Source organism: Pan troglodytes, chromosome 3, assembly GCF_028858775.2.
Source record: "Pan troglodytes isolate AG18354 chromosome 3, NHGRI_mPanTro3-v2.0_pri, whole genome shotgun sequence".
Taxonomy (NCBI): Eukaryota; Metazoa; Chordata; class Mammalia; order Primates; family Hominidae; genus Pan; species Pan troglodytes.
The window spans coordinates 35,035,942-35,060,113 of NC_072401.2; the positions used below are offsets into that span (position 1 = coordinate 35,035,942).

Genomic DNA, 24,172 nt, shown 5'->3' on the forward strand with positions numbered 1-24,172 from the left:
CTCATGTAGAAAAGTAATTACCAATGTTAGAGGTGGGGCCTGATGGGAAGTGGTTGGATCAAGGTGGTGAATACCTCAAGAATGGTTTGACACCATTCCCTTGGACATAAGTGAGTTCTCACACAGCTAGTTCACACAAAATCTGGTTTTTTAAAAGTCTGGGACCTCCCGACCATCACCCCGTTGCTCCTGCCCTCGCCATGTGATGTGCCTTCTCTTGCTTCACTTCTGCTATGATTGTTAATCTCCCTGAGGTCCTCACCAGGAGCAGATGTCAATATCATGCTTCCTGTACAGCCTCCAGAACCATGAGCCCATTAAACCTCTTTTCTTTATAAATTACCCAGTCCCAGGTACTCTTTAATAGTGATGCAAAAACAAACTAATACACCAGCTTACAGGAACACATTGTTTTCCAATAAATGTCCTCACTCTAACATTAGGCAACCTGCAAGTCTGGGTGTTCAACTTGCACTGTAATTCAGCCAATCATGAGATGATGTCCTGTGGTTGATTTTCAGCAATTTTAACCCTGTGACAGACTACAAGAGGGAAGGATATCTTTCAAGGCATACTTGGAAGCTCTTAGGTCAAGCCTGTCTAACCCACATACTGCTGCAGCCTGCATGTGGCCCAGGATGGCTTTGAATGCAGCCCAACACAAATTAATAAACTTTCTTAAAACTTTATGAGATTTGTTTTCTGATTTAAGAAATCTCATCAGCAATCATTACAGTTAGTGTATTTTATGTGTGGCCCAAGACAATTCTGTTTGCAAAATGGCCCAGGGAAGCCAAGAGATTGGACACCCTTGTGACTTAGGTCATTTATGCCATGCTTGAACTGAGAATTTGAATTCCTGAGCTCATTGATCTTTTACCACTTTGTCCAGCAACATTAAGAGTAACCAAACAATGCCATTGTATTTCTTAGCTTTTAAAAAATACTCAAAAGTAGTATATAAATGTCACTTAGCTTTTTGCTTCTTACAACTGGTTGATTAGGAGTATTCAATGCAGATGTGGCATAACTCGATAAAAAGGTTCATGCCACGAACTAACTTTACCTTTTTTTCTACTAAAAATAGAGACTTTTGATTGTCTTTAGACCAAATGAGATTAGAGAGCCAATTCCAGAAACCCTAGACACAATTCAGAAAACTTATTCTTAATTTTTTTTGCCCTAGAACTACTCTGAGTATCAAAATCTGTATTAGGGTTCTTTGTAAAAAGCAAAACCAATAGAATATAGATAGATTATAAATAGGTGGATGGATAGATAGATAGATAAAAAAGGAATTACTCTTAGATTGACTCACACAATTATGAAGGCTGAGAAATTTGCCATTTGCCATCTGCAAGCTGGTGATCTAGTTCAGTTAAACCAAGAGCACAGTTTTCTCTGCTTTCTGTTATATTTGAGCCATCAAGGGATTATATGATGCCCACCCACATTGGTGAGGAAGGTCTTGTTTACTTAGTCTACTCATTCTAATGCTCATCTCTTCTGGAAACACCCTCAAAGACACACTAATACGTAAGTTTTCACTAGCTATCTGGGCACTTCTTAGCCCAGTCAAGTTGACATATAAAATTAAACATCACAGTAAAGGAAAGGTGAATATGCTCTTTGCTTGGGCTGAGGAACCCATCTTCTCATAGCATCAGATATCAGCCATCTTGTTCCTTGGGCATTTGTACTTGGACTGGTGCTTACACCATTGGCTTCCCTGGTTCTCAGGTCTTCAGGTTTGGACTTGAACTACACCACTGGCTTTCCTCAACCTACAGTTTGGAGAAGGAAGATGGTGGAACTTCTCAACCTCCATAATGATGTAAGTCAATCCCTCAATGAATCTCTTTCTGTATTCCTATTAACTCTTTCTGTATTCATATTAACAATATTAATAGGACATATATATAACAATAATAATAATAATAAGATATACATGTATATACTGCAATATTAATATTAATATCCTATTAATATTGTTTCTCTGGAGTACCTTGAATAATACACAGAGTGTATTATTGTGCCCTAACTCAGTTAGCTATTAAAAGAAAAATATTTAATTAATTAATTAATAATTATTTGATTATATAATTCATTGTATAATGAATTATATAATTAATAAAAAATATTTAATCAATAAATAATTAAAAAGTATATTATAAACACAATAATAATAGTCTGGAAATCTCCCATGTGGATATATTGGAGGATAGAAGTGGTAGAGATAAATTTCATAATGATATGGTAATTTTTATCAGAATGTTATTGTCCTTTGTCTAGAGTACTCCCAAGGAATTTGGGGATACTCTTAAGGCAGTCTTCCATGTTGCTATGTATGCCAATATTTCCCAATATAGGACAAATGTGAGGTTACCCAAATAGTACCTTGTAGCAAAACAGCAAATAAAACCAAACCAAGTATCAATAGCTAAACTGTAATAATTGCTGTTTTGCTTTATTATCTCTAAATCCAACTCCACGTCAACCTTCTTTTATCTCTGTGTTCTCATCTCTACCCTTATGCACATAGTGTAAATAAGCTTGAGTAACCAAAGTTTTAGTGTGCTCCTGCCAATTTTAATATAAACTCAAGTTCTCAATAACTTGAAAAAATAGACAAATATTTTTATTCATCTTATTGAATTGATTGAATCTTAGAAATAGTGGTTGCTTTATTTTCTGTCAGCTAGCGAGGACAGTTTTCTTTGCAACCTCAAGCCTGTTGTCCATGCAAGTAATAATAATAATAACCGGTCCACATTCTACCAGCTTGGTGCTGGTAGAGATGAGATGAGGATGAAAGAAAGATTTCCTTATGGATTCTTTCTTGTGGCCTTTATGGTTAGAAATCCCAGTTTGCAGCTGAGCCAAAAGAACAATAGGTAAATCCATAGTCATTGAACCTTCGATAGTTGGTATAAGAGTGAATAGACAATAGAAAAATATGAATATTATTATTACCATCATAATTACCTAGCTATGTAATCATGAACTTTATCTATAAAACAAAATCTGAGATAATTTCAGGCCTTAGGAGATTCTGTTTCTAGAATGTCAAAAGAAGTTTTATATAAATTTACCTGATGATTTCTCTAATATCTAGGGGACAAAATAAAAATAGATTACATTTTTTCCTCCCATCTTTTTGTCTTGCCATAACAATTGCTCTGCCTCAAGATTGCTGCTAAATATAGTAGAGACATGGCACAGCCAAAAGTGTGTAGTATGAAGTTGGGTCAACTTATCTTTTGGTTTTATTGTCCCTAGATTACGTGGTTAAAAAAACAAAAGAGATCAACAGGTTGATTTTTGTGTCACCTCTAGTTTTCAAAGCATGTAATGCCAGGGATCTAAATCTAAATGGAAGAATACGTTTCTGCTATTTGTGTTATTATTCTAACATTTCTACTTCCACATAAAATAGCACATATGCTGCTGTGCTATACTGAAACAATAACAAGAAAAAATGTCCAAAGTCATATCACCCTACCCTACTTCCTTTTATGTTGTCAGCAATTAATTTTAAATTCTCCAGACATATTTAAATCAAACCTCCAAAATAGTCACCATCAATTTTCTATTATCATCTGATCTAAGAGCTTTAGAAAGAATGATTCCACCAGCTTCATTACACAGATCCATTTTCTAAAGTATGGAGAGAGAAGTATTTTGCCTGATCGAAAAAAAAATCTAAAAAGAGAGATAGGATAAAACCTCATGGGCCTTGCATTGCTAGTTTATTTCTCAGCTACAATCAATGCTCATAATTCTTCCAATACCATAGCAGCTAAAGATTAGGAGTGGTGGTGTGGCCTTAGGAATCAAGATGAAGTCATTTAAAATGAATCTAAAACCATTCTAGATATATTGAGGTTATTGCATATTACAGAATAGTGTCTTTCCCCAAAATATATTAGACTAAAGGCTTATTTCATATAGTTCAAATTTTATGCATTTCCTTATATGCATTGAGCACATGCAATTAAAAGAATAGCTACAGAAAAAAATAAAGTTGGAACGTTGGTGCTAGAAACATAACTTCAAGTCTGAGAAATATAATTACAGAATGACAGGAAAGACATCTCTCACGCAACAAGATTAAGACCAAAATGGAATAAAATTAGAAATCAATACAGATAAAAAAATTTGAAATTATACAAGTACAGGGAAGTTAAACAACATGCCCTTGAATGACCAATGGATTAATAAAGAAGTTAAGAAAGTAATAAAAAAATTTTTGAAACAAATGAAAATAAAAACACAGCATACTACAACCGATAGGATACAGCAAAAGCAGTACTAAGGGGTAAGTTTACAGCAATAAATACCTCCATCAGAAAAGCAGAAATATTTCAAATAAATAACCTAACCCTGCAACTCCAGGAACTCAAAAAGCAAGAGCAAATGAAATGAGGAAGATGGAGCAAGCTGGCTAGATATAACCATCCAGTGACAGTTCCAACCACCAGAAGAACACAAATTGAACAACTATCCATGCAAGAAAGCACCTCCATGAGGGCCAAAATATCAGTTCTCTCAAGAAAGATGGATACAAACAAGGCCAGATGGCGAAGACTGGTATAAAATGCCCAGACATTGATGAATGTCCATAAACTTTAAGAATATCCAGTAAAACATGACCTCACCAAACAGACTAAATAAGGCATCAGTGACCAATTCTGGAGTGATAGAGATTTATGACTTCTCAGCTAGGGAATTCAAAATAACTGTCTTGAGGAAGCTCAATGAGCTTCAAGAAAACACAGAGAAAAATTCAGAATTCTATCAGAGAACTTTAATAGAAAGATTGAAATAATTTTTTGGAATCAGGTAAAAAATCTAGAGCTAATAAATTCAATTGACAACCTAAAAAATGGGTTTCAACAGAAAAATTGATCAAGGAGAAGAAAATAAAAGTGAGTGTAAATGCAGGCTTTTTGAAAATACACAGTCAGAAAGGAGAAAATAGAAAAAGAACAATGAAAAACGCCAATGAGATGTAGAATATAACCACAAAAGGGCAAATTTAAGAGATATTATCCTTGAAGAAGATGTAGAGGAAGAAATTGGGGTAGAAGGTTAATTCAAAGAAATAACAGAGAACTTTCCAAACATAAAGTTATGAATATCCAGGTACAAGAAGGTCAAAGAACACTAAGAAGATCCCACCCAAATAAAAACTACCTCAAGACATATTATAAGCTAACTACCAAAAGTCAAGGACAAAGGAAAGATTCTAAAAGCATCAATAAAAAAAGAAGCAACTAACATATAAAGGAGCTATGATACATTTTGCAGCAGACCTCTCAGCAGAAACTTTATAGGCTAGAAGAGAATGGAATGACATAATCAAAATGTGAAGGGAAAAAAAAAACTTTTTAGTAAAATACTGTATCCAGCAAAGCAAGGTTATCTTTCAAGCATGAAGGAGAAATAAAGACTACCTCTAGACAAACAAAAGCTGTGAAAATTCATAAACACTAGACCTGTTTTAAAATTAACGCTAAAGAGAATTCTTCAATCAGAATAAAAAGACGTTAATATACAACAAGAAATCATTTGGTTGTATAAAATGCACTGATAAAAGCCAGTAGAGAGACAATACAGAATACTCTAACACTGTAATTGCAATGGATAAACCAAAGATATCTTTAGTTTGAAGACTAAAAGGCGAACCTATCAAAAACAATAATGACTACAAAAATTTGTTGAGAGATAGACAATAAACCAAAATGTAGAGACTACAAAAGGTCCAAAAGTGGGAAGGAATTAAAGTATAGAGTTTTTAGTTTTCTCTCGGCTCTTTTTTTCTAGTTCCTCCTTTTTTTTTTTTTATCTCAGCTAAGTTTTATTAGTTTAAAATGACTAGTTAAAATATGTTTTTGTAAGCTTCATTGTAGCCATAAGGCAATGATAATATATACATAAAAATAATAAAACAGCAAGAAATTAAAACATTCTACCAGAAGAGAACCTGGAGATCATGGTTGACGAGAGGCAGGACTAACTTGCAGCTCCCACTTGGACGGGCACAATAACATGTAGAGATTCGCATTGTGAACTTTTGCTCCAGAGTGACTGCAGGAACACATTAGGAAAGCCAAGATAACCTGCAGATCCTCTAAAGGAAGTGGATTACTCCTACAGTACCTGGGAGATGCCTGAAATATTGTAAGTACCCAAACTTTGGAAGTGAGAAAGGGAGATCTCCACCCCTGAACATACAACCCTAATGGGGAACCTGAAGGTCTAATTACATAAGGAGAAGATGCTGACCTTACCTAGAATTGAGTCAATTTAGACAGCTGAGCAAAATACGGGGGTAGTGGACGCAACAGGAAAATCCCTGTGGGCTCACTGGGTCCCCTAGCAAACCATTCCTGCCTCACCTCACAGGGTCCTTCAAGAGGGTTGCCGGAGGCACTGGGAAAAGGCCACAGGGAGAAGGAAACCTCCAGCTAAACTTTGTAACAATTTGAACCACTCAAGAAGTCTCCTGGCCAGAACTTGGGAGAGAAAATGAATCCAGTGTGCAGACTCCACAGGTGGGGACAGAAGGAAAGCCCCAGGTGGGTAGCCTGGGAAAAGTTCTCAGCCCTGCTCACCCACTGCCTGGAAACAGTCTGGGTGCTTCTGATGGAGGCATGGTTGGGAATGAGACTGGCCCTTTGGGTTGCATGGGATCTGGGTGAGGCCTGTGACTGCCAGCTTTCCCCCATTTCCCTGACAACCTGCATTACACAGCAGAGACAGCCATAATCCTCCTAGGAACATAACTCCTTTGACCTGGGAACCTCACCCCCATTTCCCACAGCAGCCGCAGGAAAACCCACCCAAGTGGAGTCTGAGCTCAGGTTGCCTAGCCCTGCCCTCACGTAATGGTCGTTCCCTAACCACCGTGGTAACTGAAGACAAAGGGCATATATTCTTGGGAGTTATAGGGCCCTGCCCACCACCTCTTCCTCCCCATACTACCACAGCTGATACTCTTGAAAGTGCCACCTCCTAGCAGGAGGCCAACTAGCACAAAAATAGTACACTAATTAACCAAAGCTAAGGACCTTCACATAGTCCATTTCACCCCCCTGCCACCATCTCCAGAGCAGGTGCTGGTATCCACATTTGAGAGACCTACAGATGGTTCATATCAAAGGACTCTGTGCAGACAGTCCCCAGTACCAACCCGGTGTCTGGTAGACTTGCTGGGTGGCTAGACCCAGAAGAGAGATAACAATCACTACAGCTCAGCTCTCAGGAAGCCACATCCCCAGGAAAAGGGGGAGAGTACTACATCAAGGAAACACCCCATGGGACAAAAGGAACTGAACTACAGCCTTGAGCCCTAGACCGTACCTCTGATAGAACCTATCCAAATGAGAAGGAACCAGAAAACCAACTCTGGTAATATGACAAAACAAGGTTCTTTAAAACCTCCAAAATATCACACTAGCTCACCAGCAATTGATCCAAACCAAGAAGAAATCCCTGATCTACCTGAAAAAGAATTCAGAAGGTTAGTTATTAAGCTAATCAGGGAGGTGCCAGAGAAAGGCAAAGCTCAAGGTAAGGAAATAAAAAAAAACAATATGATACAAGAAATGAAGGGAGAAATATTCAATGAAATAATAGCATAAATAAAAAACAATAAAAACTTCAGGAAACAGTAGGCACACTTACAGAAATGGAAAATGCTCTGGAAAGTCTCAGCAATAGAATCAAACAAGCAGAAGAAAGAACTTCAGAGCATGAAGATAAGGTTTTTGAGTTAACCAAATGCAACAAGGAGAAAGAAAAATGAATAAGAAAATGTGAACAAAGCCTCCAAGAAGTCTGGGATTATGTTAAATGACCAAACCTAAGAATAATCTGCATTCTAAGGAAGAAGAGAAACCTAAAAGTGTGGAAAATATATTTGAGGGAATAATTGAGGAAACCTTTTCCAGCCTTGCTAGAGAAGTAGTCATCCAAATACAAGAAGCTCAAAGAACACCTGGAAAATTCGTCACAAAAGGATTGTCACCTAGGCACATTGTTGTCAGGTTTTCTAAAGTTAAGATGAAGGAATCTTAACAGCTGTGAGGCAAAAGCACCAAGTAACTTGTAAAGGAAATCCTACCTGATTAATAACAGATTTCTCAGCAGAAACCCCACAAGCTAGAAGAGGCTGGGGCTCAATCTTCAGCCTCCTCAAACAAAACAATTATCAGCCAAGAATTTTGTTTCCCGTAAAATAAGTATCATATATGAGGACACATACACCTTTTTCAGACAAACAAATGCTGAGAGAATTTGCCACTACCAAGCCAGCACTACAAGAACTCCTAAAAGCTCTAAATCTTGAAACAAATCCTGGAAACACACCAAAAGACAACCTCTTTCAAGCATAAATCTCACAGAACATATAAAAGAAAAATACAATTTAAAAAACAAACAAAAAAACAAGATATACAGGCAAAAATAGCATGATGAATAAATTGCTACCTCACATCTCAATACTAATGTTGAATGTAAATAGCCTAAATGGTCCACTTAAAAGATACAGAATTGCAGAATGGATAAGAATTTACCAACCAATTATCTGCTGCTTTCAAGAGACACACCTAATACATAATGACTCAAATACACTTAAAAGGCAAAGTGATGGAAAAAGAAATTCCATGCAAATGGACACGAAAAGTGAGCAGGAGTAGCTATTCTTATATCAGACAAAACAAACTTTAAAGCAACAGCAGTTAAAAAAGACAAAGAGGGCCATTATATAATGGTAAAAGGCCCTGTCCAACAGGAAAATATCACAATTCTAAATATATATGCATCTAACTCTGGAGCTCCAAAATTTATAAAACAATTACTAATGGACCTAAGAAATGAGATAGACAGCAACACAAAAATAGTGGGGAATATCAATACTTCACCGACAGCACTAAACATGTCATCAAGACAGAAAGTCAAAACAGAAAGAATGGATTTAAATTATGCCCTGGAACAAATGGACTTGATAGATATTTTCAGAATATTCTACCCAAAAACCACAGAATATGCATTCCATTCAACAGCACATGTAACTGTCTTCAAGATAGTCCATATTATAGTTCACAAATCAAGTCTCAATAAATTCAAGAAAATTGAAATTCTATCAGGCACTCTCTCAAACCACAGTGGGATAAAACTGGAAATCAACTCCAAAAAGAACCTTCAGAACCATGCAAATACATAGAAATTAAATAACCTGCTCTTGAATAATCATTGCATCAAAAATGAAATCAAAATGGAAATTTAAAAATTATTCAAACTGAAAGACAATAGTGACACAACCTATCAAAATTTCTGGCATACAGCAAAGGCAGTGCTAAGAGGAAATTTCATAGACCTAAACACCTATATCAAAAAGATGGAAAGAGCACAAACAGATAATCTAAGGTCAAACCTCAAGGAACTAAAGAAACAAGAACAAACAAAACCCAAAGTCAACAGGAGGAAGGAAATAAGCATGATCAGAGCAAAACTAAATGGAATTGGAAAAAAATATATATAAAAGATATGGAAAAAACCTGGTTCTTTGAAAAGATGAATAAAATTGATAGACCATTAGCAAGATTAACCAAGAAAAAAAAAAGAGAAAATACAAATAAGCTCAATTAGAAACTTAATGGTAGATATTACAACTGACACCACAGAAATACAAAAGATCATTCAAGGCTACTATGAACAGCTTTATGCACATAAACTAGAAAACCTAGAAGAGATGGATAAATTCCTGGAAGGATACAACCTTCCTTAACTTAAATCAGGAAGAATTAGATACTCTGAACAGACCGATAACAAGCAGTGACATTGAAATGGTAATAAAAAAATTACCAACAAATAAAAGTCAAGGACCAGTTGGATTCACAGCGGAATTCTACCAGAAATTCAAAGAAGTATTGGTACCAACTCTATTGACACTATTCCACAAGATAGAGAAAGAGGGAACCCTCCTTAAATCATTCTATGAAGCCAGTATTATCCTAATACAAAAACCAGGAAAGGACGTAACCAAAAAAGAAAACTATAGACCAATATCTCTGATGAATATAGATGCTAAAATTGTTAACAAAATTCTAGCTAACCAAATCCAACAACATATCCAAAGGTAAGCCACCATGATCAAGTGGGTTTCATACCAGGGATGCAGGGATAGTTTAACATACACAAGTCAATTAATGTGATACATCACATACACAGAATCAAAAACAAAAATCACATGATCATCTCAATAGCTGCAGAAAAAGCACTTTACAAAATCCAGCATCCCCTTATGATTAAAAATCTCAGCAAAATTGGCATACAAGGGACATAAATCAATGTAATGTAAGTCATCTTAGACAAGCCCACAGCCAACATAATACTGCATGGGGAAAAGTTAAAAGCATTCTCTCTAAAAACTGGAACAAGACAAAGATGCCCACTCTTACCTCTCCTCCAAATTGATAAGGAGAAAGTCAAACTGTCACTGTTTGCTGAAGATATGATTGTTTACGTAGAAAACCCTAAAGACTCCTCCAGAAAGCTCTAGAACTGATAAAAGAATTCAGCAAATTTTCCGGGCACAAAATTAATGTACACAAATCAGTAGCTCTTCTATACAACAACAGCGACCAGGTTGAGAATCAAGTGGAGAACTCAACTCCTTTTACAACAGCTGAAAAAAAATAAAACTATTTAGGAATGTAACTAACCAAGGAGGTGGAAGACCTCTATAAGGAAAACTACAAAACACTGCAGAAAGAAATCATAGATGACACGAATGAACGGAAACACATCCCATGCTCATGGACAGGTAGAAACAATATTGTGAAAATGACCATACTGCCAAAAACAACTTATGAATTCAATGCAATTCCCATCAAAATACCACCATCATTTTACACAGAATTAGTAAAAAGCATTCTAAAGTTTATACAGAACAACAACAACAACATCAAAAAGCCCACATAGCTAAAGCAAGACTAACTAAAAGGAACAAATCTGTAGGCATCACATTACCTGATTTCAAACTATACTATAAGGCCATAGTCACCAAAACAGCATGGCACTGGCATAAAAACAGGCACATAGACCAATGGAACAGAATAAAGAAGCCAGAAATAAACCCAAATACTTACAGCCAACTGATCTTTGACAAAGAAAACAAAAACATAAAGTGGGGAAAGGACAACTCATTCAACAAATGGTGGTGGGATAATTGGCAAGCCACATGTAGGAGAATGAAACTGGATCCTCATCTCTCACTTCATACAAAATCAACTCAAAATGGGTCAAGTGCTTAAATCTAAGAACCAAAACTATAAAAATTCTAGAAGATAACATTGGAAAACCTCTTCTAGATATTGGCTTAGGCAAGGATTTCATGACCAAGAACCCAAAAGCAAATGCGATAAAAGCAAAGATAAATAGCTGAGACTTAATTAAACTAACATGCTTTTGTACAGCAAAAGGAGCAGTCAGCAGAGTAAATAGGCAACCCACAGAGTGGGAGAAAATCTTCACAATTTTTACATCTGAAAAAGGACTAATCCAGAATCTACAACAAACTCAAACAAATCAGCAAGAAAAATAAACAAACAATCCCATCAAAAAGTGGGCTAAGAACACGAATGGACAAATCTCAAAAGAAGAAACACAAATGACCAACAAACATGAAAAAATGCTTAACATCACTAATCATCAGGGAAATGCAAATCAAAACCACAATGCGATACTAAGTACTAATGAAATTATTCATAGAAATAGGAAAATTTCTACAATTTGTAGAAAACCACAAAAGAATGCAAATATCCAAAGCAATACTAAGAAAAAAGAATATAACTGGAGACATCAAACTATCTCACTTCAAAATATACTATTAGATTAGTGCAAAAGTAATTGCATTTTTTGCCATTAAAAGTAATAATAAAAACCACAGTTACCTTTGCACCAACCTAATAAAAAGCTACAGTAAACAAAACAGCATATTGTTATAAAAACATACCCATAGACCAATGGAGTAGAATTGATAACATAAAAATAAATCCACTTATTTATAGCCAACTGATTTTTGATAAAGACATCAAAAACATACATTGTGGAAAGGACAGCCTCTTAAATAAATGGTTCTGTGAAAACTGGATATCTATATGCAGAAGAATAAAACTAGACTTCTCTCTCTCACCATATAAAAATAAAAACCCAAATGGACTTACAGGCTTAAAGATAAAGCCCAAAACTATAAAACTACTAGACTAAAACATAGGGGAAATATTTCAGGACATTGGTCTAGGCAAAGATTTTACATGTTAGACTAAAAGTATATACAACAAAAGCAAAAATAGACAAATTGGACTATATAAAAATAAAAAGCCTCTGCACAGCAAGGGACCTATCAACAGAATAAAGAGCAACCCATAGAATGGAAAAATATTTGCAAATTATTTGTCCAACATGGGACTAACATTCAGAATGGACGAGAAACCCAAACAATTTAATAGTGAAAAAGCAACAACAAAACAAATCTGTTTAAAAAACAGGCAAAGAATTGGAGTAGACATTTCTCAAAAGAAGACATACAAATAGCAAACAAATGTATGAAAACATGCTCAACATCACTAATTATCAGAGAAATGTAAATCAAAACCACAATGAGATATGATATCACTCTAGTTAGAATAGTTGTTAACAAAAATAACAAATGCTGGCAAGGATGCAGAGAAAAGGGAAATCTTATACACTGTTGCTGTGAATGTAAATTAGTAGAGCTATTATGGAAATAATGTAAAGATTCCTCAAAACCTAAAACTAGAGCTATCATATGATCCGGCAATTTTACTTCCCGGTATATACCCAAAGGAAAGGAAATCAGTATATTGAAGAGATATCTGCACCTCTATATTTATTGTAGCATTATTCCCAATGGTCAAGGTGTGGAATCAGTATAAGTGTCCATCAATGGATAAATGGATAAAGAAAATGTGGAATATTATTCAGGCATGAAAAATAATGAAATCCTATCATTTATGGAAACATGGATGACCCTGGAGGACATTATGTTAAGTGAAATAAGCCAAACAGAGAAAGATAAAATGAATATGGTATTTTTGATAGCTTTGTTTAGAAAAGCAATTTTTGGGGAGCATGTTATCACATTTTTAAATTAAACTGGAGTAAAAATGTTTGTAGTTATTCAATATTTCCAATTTTATTAATTTTATTTTTAAAAACAAAAAATAAATAGTACTTTCCTATTACAGTTGAATACTGGAGATGTTGGAAAGAACTAAATCACAAGCTTTAAAAATCATAACATTTTTGGTTTTTTCACAATGTCAAATATACTTTTGAAACTGTGTTTATTTTCATGTAAGTTCGTTTTGATATTTTTTGGTAAAGGTCTATCTTGTGATGAACAATGGCAAATAACACTCTTAAAACTTACGAGATTAGAGCAAAGGATGGTTAACAAAAATAAATCAGGAAAATAATATTACCAATAGAGATCTGCAGTAACCTCTGAGAATATGAAGCTTATCCAAATTTTGTACCCAAAAAAGAGATACATGTATTTCAAATAGATAAGAAGTGATGTTGTGGCTGCCACAACAGGAATAAAGACTCATGTAAGCTATAAACATTCCTGGTTCTGGGTCTTTCTACACTCTAACCCCGTACCTGCCAACAAACAAACAAACCAAAAATCCACACTGAAAGAAGAGTACAAAGAAACGTCAAAGAGAACAGAATTTCTTCCAGTTCCCTGTGGTAACTACTCTCTCACCATAACCTCCAACAATTTCCTCCCTCTGTGTCCATATATACATTTCTCACAGCAACAGGTGGACGTTATTTCATCTGCTCTTGAATCTGTGCAGGCCTTATGATTGGTCTTGATAATGAAATGTGTCACAGTATGGGACTTTCCATTCTAGCCTTAAAAGGACTGCCAGTTTTCACTTCATGCCTCTTAGAACTCAGTCATCACTCTGGGAGAAGCTCAAACCACATATAGAGGCCAAGCAGTTAAGGACAGAGGTGTTTCATTTGACAGCCCCAGTTGAGACTCCATCTAACTGTCTGCACCAACAACCAGCTGCGTAAATGAGCCATTATGGACATTCCAGGAAGCCAAGTTGCTTAGTTTACTATGGCACACAAAATCCTCACAGAATCATGAAAAATAATAAAATTGCTACTCTAATCCACTAACTTCTGTGTTTGTAAAATATATACAGCAATAGTTAACTGAGAAAATCTTCTAGACCCACCTCCTATCAGAATTCATGAGTTTCAACTCTGAGAATCGTCAGTCTTAAAATTCGATTGACCTTCTTTAGTATTCCCACAATCTAACTGAAGACATTTGTGTTGTTAAATAAAAGAAATAGGATGCTATTTGAAACCCACTGCGCAGGGAACTTGGCAAACAGTGATACATGACAATATTTCTCTCAATATCTTTGTAGTGTTATGGAAAGTCCATTATTGTAAATACAGGATGTTTTATGCATATAATAAATTTGTATCTTGTAGAGAGTGCAGATGTTGAGAGAAGAAAATCTGAAGGGAGTTTTGAAAAACGATAAATGTTACAAAATTAAATAAAATTAAAATTAGCTTTACAAAGAGAAAAAGCCACAGATGTACCTGGTGACCTCCAAGTGGTTCCATATAGGGTCAATTTAAGAGGGAAGCGGTAAGAACGAAAACAGGAGAAGTAGGAATGAACCAGATTTTGAGGGGCATTGTAAACTCAACTAATACATTTAGATCTTTTTATACAGGAATTAGCCATTTTCATGTTTCAAGTAGGGAGTTGTCATATTTGAGCCTGAGGAAACAATTATTTTGTAAGAGCAATATTATTAAATTGATATATAGCCCTTCCACTTATGTTCATAAGAAAGTATCAGGGTCTGGAACTAGTTTTCTGACATAAATGCCTGGAAAACTTGATAAAGTATGTGGGGAAAAAAAAAACATATATACTGGCCATGTGCATTGGCTCATACCTGTAACCCCAGCATTTTGGGAGGCGAGGTGGGTGGATCACTTGAGGTCAGGAGCTCGAGACCAGCCTGGCCAGCATGGTGAAACCCCATCTCTATTAAAAATACAAAAATTAGCTGAGCATGGTGGAGGGTGCCTGTATTCTCAGCTACTTGGGAGGCTGAGGCAATAGAATTGCTTGAACCAGGGAGGCAGAGGTTGCAGTGAGCTGAGATTGTGCCATTGCACTCCAGCCTGGGCGATAGAGAGTGAGAATTAGTCTTTAAAAAAATAAATAAATAAAAATAAAAAATATATATACACACACACACTAAGGGTAAATTTTAAGTTTTCTCACACACCAAAATATTACTAGTATTTGAGGTAATACGTATGATATTTGTTTCATTTAGCCATTCTATAATATACACATGTACTATATCTTCATATTGTACACCATAAATATATAAAATTTGTGTGTGTCAATTTGAAAAAATAGTTAAAAAAGAACAATTTGCAGATATCAGTTAATAAGCAGCACTAGAATAGTATTTTCTAAAATAAGGAGTATACTGAATTGAGCTCTACCATTGCCAAGACTTTCTGCCTGGAGCCAATTTTCAGTACATGATATAGGGAAATAGAACCTGGCATGCTCACTGAATTAAAGAGACAGAAATTTGAGTTCAGGGAAGCTGAATTGACTAGAATTTACAGGGTACAATTCCAGAGAGGAGAGATCCAGGTAGAGAAGGAATTTCATAATTTGCATAGGGTTCTCTGTGAGTCTTTGGCTGTACGCCAACCTGCACATGCTTAGGCTAGAAATCCATTTGACTGGACAAATACTTGCAGGAAAAAAGAAAGAAAAGGAAAGAAGTAACCAAAACAACAAAAAATGAAAAAAAGGAAGGCAGAAAGGAAGGGAGGGTGGAAAAAAAGAAAGAAGAAAGAAAGGAAACGAAAGAAGAAAGGTAAAGGGAAAGGAAAAAGGAAAGGGAAAGAAGAAAACTGTAAGACAATTCTCAGAGCATAGGCTTGGCTTAGAAACAGACACACAGACCAATGGAACAGAATAGAGAACCCAGAAACAAATCCACACACCTACAGTGAACTCATTTTTATATAAAAGTGCCAAAAATATACACTGGGGAAAAGATAATCTCTTCAATAAATGGTGCTGGGAAAACTATATCCATATAAGGAAGAATGAAAGTAGACCCCTATCTATGGTCATATACAAAAATAAAATCAAAATGGATTAAAGATTTAAATCTAAGGCCCCAATCCATGAAACTCCTATAAGAAAACTTTGAAGAAAATTTCCAGGACATTGGTATGGGAAAAAATACCCCACAAGCACAGCAACCAAAGCCAAAATAGACAAATGGTGTCACATAAAGTTAAAAAGCTTCTGCACAGAAAAGGAAGCAATCAACAAATTGAAGGGACAACACATAGAATAGAATGAAAGAAAATATCTGCAAATTACCCATCTGACAAAGGATTAATAACCAGAGTGTATAATATATATATTCAGGAAGAACCTGATATTTATTAAAGCTTTACTACTGAAGGTCATTTTACATAGTTTGTATCAACTTCATTCATTCATTCACACATATGGAACTAAAGAGGGAAAGAGAGAAGAAACACATGTTTTCACTTATATGAAGGAGTTAAAAAAAGTTGAGTTCTTAGAAGTAGAAAATAGAATTTTCATTATTAGAGGCTAGAAAATGTAGGGGGGGAGGGAAGCATAGGAGAGAAGGATTAACGAATACAAAATGACAACTAGATAGGAGTATTCTATTCTATAGCACTGTAGGGTGAATATAGTTTAAAATTTTTATTACCTAATTTCCAATAGCTAGAAAAGAAAATTTTGATTGTTCCCAACACAAAGAAATGATGACTATTTGGGGTAATGAGTACGATAATTACCCTGATTTGATCATAACACATTGTATATATGTATCGATATATCACTCTGTATTCCACAAATACATGCAGTTACCAAAAATCAACTTGGAACTTTGTGGTAGAAACACAACTCTAAGAGACTGAGAAATATAATTATAGCAGTGGTCCCCAACCTTGGGGAGTGTTCCACCTCAGATCATCAGGCATTAGATTCTCATAAGGAGCACACAACCTAGATCCCTTGCATGTGCAGCTCACAATAGGGTTCGCACTCCTGTGAGAATCTAAAGACACTGCTGATTTGACAGGAGGTGGAGCTCAGGAGGTAATGCTCCCTTGCTGGTCACTCACCTCCTGCTGTGCTGCCCAGTTCCTAGCAGATCGTGGACTGGTACTGGCCTGTGATCTGGAGGTTGGAGAGCCCTAAATTACAGGATCATAGAAAAAATATTTGTTAATCAACAAGATTAACTTTTTCTTTTGCTATATATTGAAATATTCATTTATATAATTCTGATTTTATGTAAAAAGACTTCTAAATGGAGTTAGTAGCTAAATCTCTTCAGTTAGTTTACTACTTGGTAACTAATTTATATTATTAATAAAGAATATCATTTCAAATGCTAGTGGATTATTAATAACAGTTACTAATTTTTAAACTTAATGATACCCTTTGACATACTACAGTAGCCCCATTCTACAGCCCTACAAAAGTTAAGCAATTTTCCCCAAGCTCACAATGCTTGTAAGGGACTATCTTGAAATTTGAACCCAGATTTACTTTGATTCTAGAACCTAGGCAATCTCAATTATAATATTGTTCTATCTTAAATAATCTCAAAATAAATAAAATTGAAGTATAAACAAGTAAAGGGATCATAAGTATACCATGTAGATGTAACACAAAATAACTGTTAAAAAGGTAAAACCATGAAATAGATGTTGAAGGAACAAAGTTAGTCCAGACAAAGAGATTGGATGCATCTGGGAAGAAAAATAGAGCATAATGATGAGCACATTATCTTATGAAGCAGAAGTTCTGATTCCTGAGGTTCACCAGTTAGATAAAACTTAGGACAAATCAAAACATGACAAAAGGGTAAATTTCAAGAAAGCCTAGAGTTGAACCCAGGCACATCATTCTACAGATGAAAAAACAAAAAAGATCTCTGGAAGTTAAATGACTTCTCTATCTCCCAAAATATCTTCAGTAATTATGTACAGAGCCACTCGGCTCAGTTTAGACATCTGCAAAACAGTGGCGAAATGCTAACCCTGTTTAGGTTTCAAGCCAAGCCTTAACATATGTTTTAAAAACAATTTATGTGTCCTCTAGAGTACACTTACCACACTGTAAAATTATAGTTTCTTTTACTGAGGAGAAGTTATTTCTCTCGTAGCACAGGAGAGAAAATGTTTCTTCTAAATAGAAACAATAGAAATAGAAAAATTTCCCCTTTTTAGTTAAATGTGTGAATGAAAGAATGAGGTTGATGTAAAGTATGTAAAATGACCTTCAGTAGTAAAGCTTTAATAAATATCAGGTTCTTCCTATGAATCTAAGAAATATGGTAAAAACTTCAGCTGTTCCATTTCCCTTCAAAAGCGTGAAAGATCTTATATCTGGTAGAAGACCCTGTGAATGTAAGAAATGTGGTAAAGCCTTCAGTTTTTCTATTTCCCTGGAAAACATGGAAAGAGCCAGTGGAGGAAAGTCTTATGAATGCAAACATGTGGTAAGGCCTTTAGTTGTTTCAGTTCCATTTGAAGACGTGAAATAACTAATTTCTGAGAAAAGCCCTATTAATATTGGAGTGTGGGAATACCTTCATCTCTCTGATATTCATTCAAAGATACATGATAACCCACACTGGACATGGACCTTCCAAATATAAACACACTCAGTTAAAACCCCAGTAGAGTGAGAAATACAGGAAAATTTTCGATTATAGCAATGAATTCAAAAGTCGTTGTGCCAATCCACTGGTAAGGAATTCTATAAATATATGTAAATTGGAAAGCTTGATGCCAATTATTGTATAATACTAAAAAAAATCCACATAAATGAAATGTTATACTAGTTATAAATATATTCTATTTATGAGTGGTTCATTGTTAAAGAGAGACTCTATATTTTGATTTTCATTTGTTTTGCACAAAATCATGAGGTGAGAATTTGGTAGATTTTCTATAAGCCACGGTATACAGAGTTTAGTAGGTAGAGTTTTTTTCCTTAAGTCAGTTAACAAAAGTCTTCTCTATTCATTTAAAAGTGTATTGGATCTCTAGGTGAATTGAAATGTATTTCTAATATGTAGGTAATTTTCATTTTTGTGTAGTTGTTTAATTGTTCTGTGATTGATGGGCATTTGAAAAATGAGATTTTGTTAATTGTTGGTGAGAGGAGGTTCCAGTTGGGCTTCCTGGGTCGAGTAGGGGCTCAGAAAGCTGTGAAGCTCACTCATTTCCTGCATCAGGACTTACTTCGATCCTGGATGAATAATATTGAAGATATATGCTTAAAATATTCCTAATACCAGGATTTGTGCATGTATTTTCTTCCCCAAGAAAGCTATAAACAGCGAAAACTTTGCTGTAAGCTTCCCTGTATCCTTCTCTCCCTCTCTCCCTTCCCTCTCCCTCAAAACTAAAGTTTAAAGTAATGTTAACTGCCCATTTTCCTGTGACCAGCGGACCTTATGTATCCTCCCAATTCCGATTCCTTGTAAACATACTTTGTAAAGTCCTGTAAGATCCTGTCTCTTCTGCCATGCCACTGCAAGGTCATAAAGTGGATAAAACCTAAGTTGCAATTCCGGCTTTCATCAAGATCTAAGACATGTCACAAATGGTTAATTGCCTTTGTTTCTCTCTCTGGTAACATCTTCTCGCCACACATATTTCCCGCCTTAAAGAGTTTAAAAGGCAATCATATAATCCAACTCTGGCTACCATTCGGGACCCATTACACGCTGTGGAAGCTTTGTACTTTCATTCTGCTCAATAAAGCCTACAGCTTTTTCTCTCTCTCGGTCCACGTCTCTATCACTTGCCACGGTCAGCCACCACACCAATTCTTTGGCGTGGCTACGCAAGAACCTTAGGCGTTACATCGGAATGTTCTTACTGGCTTTATTTACGTGTCAAATTTTGAATATCTCACTCATTATATATATTATATATATATCAACTCATTATATATATTACATCTATATAATGACTGTCACCCATTATATATAATATGATATATATATCAAATTTTGATTGTCACACATTATATAATATATATTATATATCAAATTTTGATTATGTGTTACCCATTATATATGTATCATTAGGTATATTATATATTATGTAGAATAATGTAATATATAATATAACAATATAATATATGATATATAATTATGTATGTTATATATCATATATTATATGTAATGGGTGACAGATAATCAAAATTTGATATATAATTTACATATATAATATATAAAATATATATAAGCCAGTAAGAATATATATATAAAGCCAGTAAGAATAAATACATAAAGACAGTAAGAATATATATATACACATATATATAGATTTCTCAAAAATTAATTATTTCATGTCTTTTTATGAAACTGAAACAACTACAAGCCTTACCACTTGTTTACATTCATAAGGCTTTTCTCCACTGGGTCTTTCCATATTTCAAGGGAAATAGAAAAACTAAAGGCTTTACCACATTTCTTACATTCATAGGGTTTTTTACCAGATATAAGATGTTTTATGCTGTTGAAGGGAAATGCAACAACAGAAGTTTTATATATATATATATATATAATCAGAAGTTTATATATATAACAGAAGTTTATATATATAACAGAAGTGTATATATACATATAAACTAAGATATACATATAATAAATATATATACATATAATAAACATATATGTATATAATATATATTACACTTTTTTAATGGGATCAACTATTCTTTTTGTTGAAAAGATGTTTATTCTGTTTTATTTGCTAATAAATAATTTAATAGTTATCAAAAGTTTTAAAAATTTAAAATATAAAACCAAATATTAGGTTTTTGTAAATTATGTCTTTTGACATAATGAGATGCTACTTATCATCCTGCACTTTACTGAGAAAATTTGATTCTCAAGACTTCCATTAAGTAACAGTAAATTTGTTTATTTTCATGAAAGCTTTTGGACAATTAAGACTAGGATTCCTATGAAATCTATTTTGATTTTAAAGCTATAACATATTTGAATTTTTTTCACATACATAGGTGCAAACACACATGGTGTAAAATTGGTAACTTATAAACTTTAAGCTTATTGCAGTATATTGGAAGAAATTGTATGGACTTGAGACAAAAGAACTTGAATGCCTAGAGAGACATACACATTCAGACAAAAACACAGGCATAAACAAAAATCTACCCCATCGTTACAAAATATTTAATTCACCAAGTTTGGTATATTGTATTAATATATTCAATTGACTGACTATTTGTCAACTTCTGGTTCTATCACTTTGTCTAAGGTTTTAATCACATCTATAGGCATAACAATATAGATAAATTGCTTTATGACATTTTTTATTGACTCAGGCTTGCTCTTTCCTATTAACAAGAAGTTATAGTTTTTTGGTTTTTTTTTTTTTTGATCCTAGAATTTAGAAACAATGCCTTGAACCCTACTCTCCTAAAAGGAAAAATGAGTGAAGAGCACTTAACAGTGATTGAACCAGACAGTCCTGTACAAAATCATGGCAAATGTGCATTCTAAATAGGTAGGTAATTGTACAAGCATATTGCATAGAATACATAAGTGGAGCCTTGGAGGTCAAAGAGTAGAAGCATACCAATTAGGCTAAGTATCCAACTAAATTGGTTTTCGTTGTGTAATTGAAAAGTGATTAGAAAGAAACAGAAAGGTTTAAAATGAAAGATCTTTTAGTTTAAATCTGACAATAAAACTATGTTATTTAGATATGGTAAATAACATATTCCAGAAGGAAGTTTTCTAGAAATTCAAATTCCTCCTTGTGTATACATTTGGATTATTTCTGGGTTTTTCTCTTGTTGTTAAGCACATTTCCAAGCTTTTAGTTAATAAAAGAAGCATATTTATTTAAATACTATGTGAACATTACAAAGTTATTTGGAAATCTTTTCTTAATCACTATGTTTCCAGTGAAATAAACTCATCCATTCACTCACTATTTTTGGTGAACAATTTAGATAATTTAAAAAAAACATGAAACGTTGGCCTAAATAATTTCACCATTCACTCATTGCTTTTGGTGAATAATTGAGAACACTTAAGGAGAACTGTGTATCCACCTAAATCATGCATATTCATTATCCCCTCAGCTAAAATATATTGCTTGCAATCAATGCTACTTACACTTCATATTTGTAGTAAGACTTGATTCCTGTGTTGATTCTGTTCAATAATATAAGAGTTTAGACACTGCTAAAAGAAACTATAGCAAGAAAGGGGGAAGGAAATTGCTCTTTCAAGAACCTATTCAGGGGACCAAACCCATACTTTGCCCTTCTGCCAACCATTCTTTCAGGCATCAAAACAGCCCTTAAAATACAGACATAGAAGATCAAGAGGCATCATGCATGGCTTCATCAAAAGCAGCATGCGTTCAAACTCAGCTTCTCCCTAGGCTAAATGCATTCCCTTTATGAGACTACAACTTTCACATTGGCTTTAAAAGAACTATTCAGTCTTTGGATAAATGGAATAGGGCAGAAAAGAGTAGTTTCTGTTGCTCCGATTCTTTTAGCCCCTAATTCTTTGCAAGGTTGAGAACAGACCAGAGAATGCTAGATCATGAGGTGTCTGGCTGCAGACAAAAGATGAGCCTCCTAGGCCCTAAGCGATGAACCTCCCATCGCATGCACACACCCTACACAGACTGTGTTCTCTCAGTGTTTCTGGAATAATTCCATGAGGCCCTGTTAAGAGTTTGCTTAATCAGAGAAAATATCAAAGCGTTTAATTGTTTGCAATTCTTCTGAAGTTGCAGAAACCAACAGCCAATTAGTACTCAAAGTTCTCTTTTCAGATGGGAAACTAATCTCTTTTTAATAGAAACTTTTCCTACTGTTTTTTTTTTTTCTTGGAAACACACTTTGCAACCCAAATCACATTTAGAATACAATGAAACAGAATATGAAATGATATTTTTCTGCAAACTATCATCTTTTCTGGTTCATTTTCAAGATCTTTGATATTTACATATGACCTTTCCATTTTTATTAACAGTTTATTGAATTTTTGCATTCCAGCCAGCAGAAGAGAAAGGTAATTTACAGAAAGATTTGACAGTTATACACACAGCTATAAACTTCAGTCCATTAACTTATTTCTTGTGTAACCTTTAGTCAATTCTACCAAAACATCCATATAAGCATATGCCTTTTTTCCTTTATGTTAAAGAGGTCTCATTATAGGACCCTATTTGTAGAATGTCAAAAGAAAAGAAAACCATTTTATAGTGTCTCCTTATGGTTCACAGATGTTTATGGCTTTTACTTTTTAAGTCACACAAGTAAAAATCAAATATATTTATGTGTTGCTCAGATTTCTATTACATGTGAATGGATACATATTTGACATCTTTTATTTGGTTAATTTATAATTATACATTTGACAATGGTAATATTGTTTTAACTATTTAACTTTAAATAGTGGCTTAGAATAGTCCTATAAAATTCATTGCATTTTCTGAAGCAATACGTAATGTTATTTCTTTGTAAAACATAGGAAAGTAATCCTAAAAGTTTATGTTAAAGATTATATTTGAGCCTTAAACTTTGCTAAACTATGTCTTAAAAATATAGTCATTTTTAGCTTCTTGAAGCCCTGAAGTTGATAAACTTTTGCATAAATATAATGACAAAATTGCATTCCAGCAAAATGAAAATGTTGTATATTATTTGGCTTTGCACAGAATGGATGTTTCTAATTAAATATTAATATTTAAATGCATGGCATAGCACTCTAAATGGATTTTTGTACCACTATGTCCTGAGTCATTTCTTTTTGAAAAAAGGCACCAAAGAGAAGCTGTAAAACAAAAAAAAGGGAATGAGGACAGAAGAAAACTGTACTTAAAAAATATGAATCATGTTTTATTATTTGTAAAATATCATAAATTGGAGTGCTTTCTCCAAAACAATTGAAAGCCAAATACTGTATATTCATATCACCTTCACTATAGAAAAACA

At 34.3% G+C, this 24,172-nt stretch overlaps 1 long non-coding RNA gene across 1 annotated transcript in view; it reads right to left on the minus strand.

Moving 5' to 3' along the window:
- The window catches only part of LOC134809824 (uncharacterized), a 140,891-nt gene that overhangs the window by 85,632 nt on the left and 31,087 nt on the right, over positions 1-24,172 (minus strand). The window contains exon 2 of the long non-coding RNA XR_010156382.1: positions 17,284-17,355. This is a non-coding gene — a long non-coding RNA (uncharacterized LOC134809824). The remainder of the gene's footprint in view (positions 1-17,283; positions 17,356-24,172) is intronic.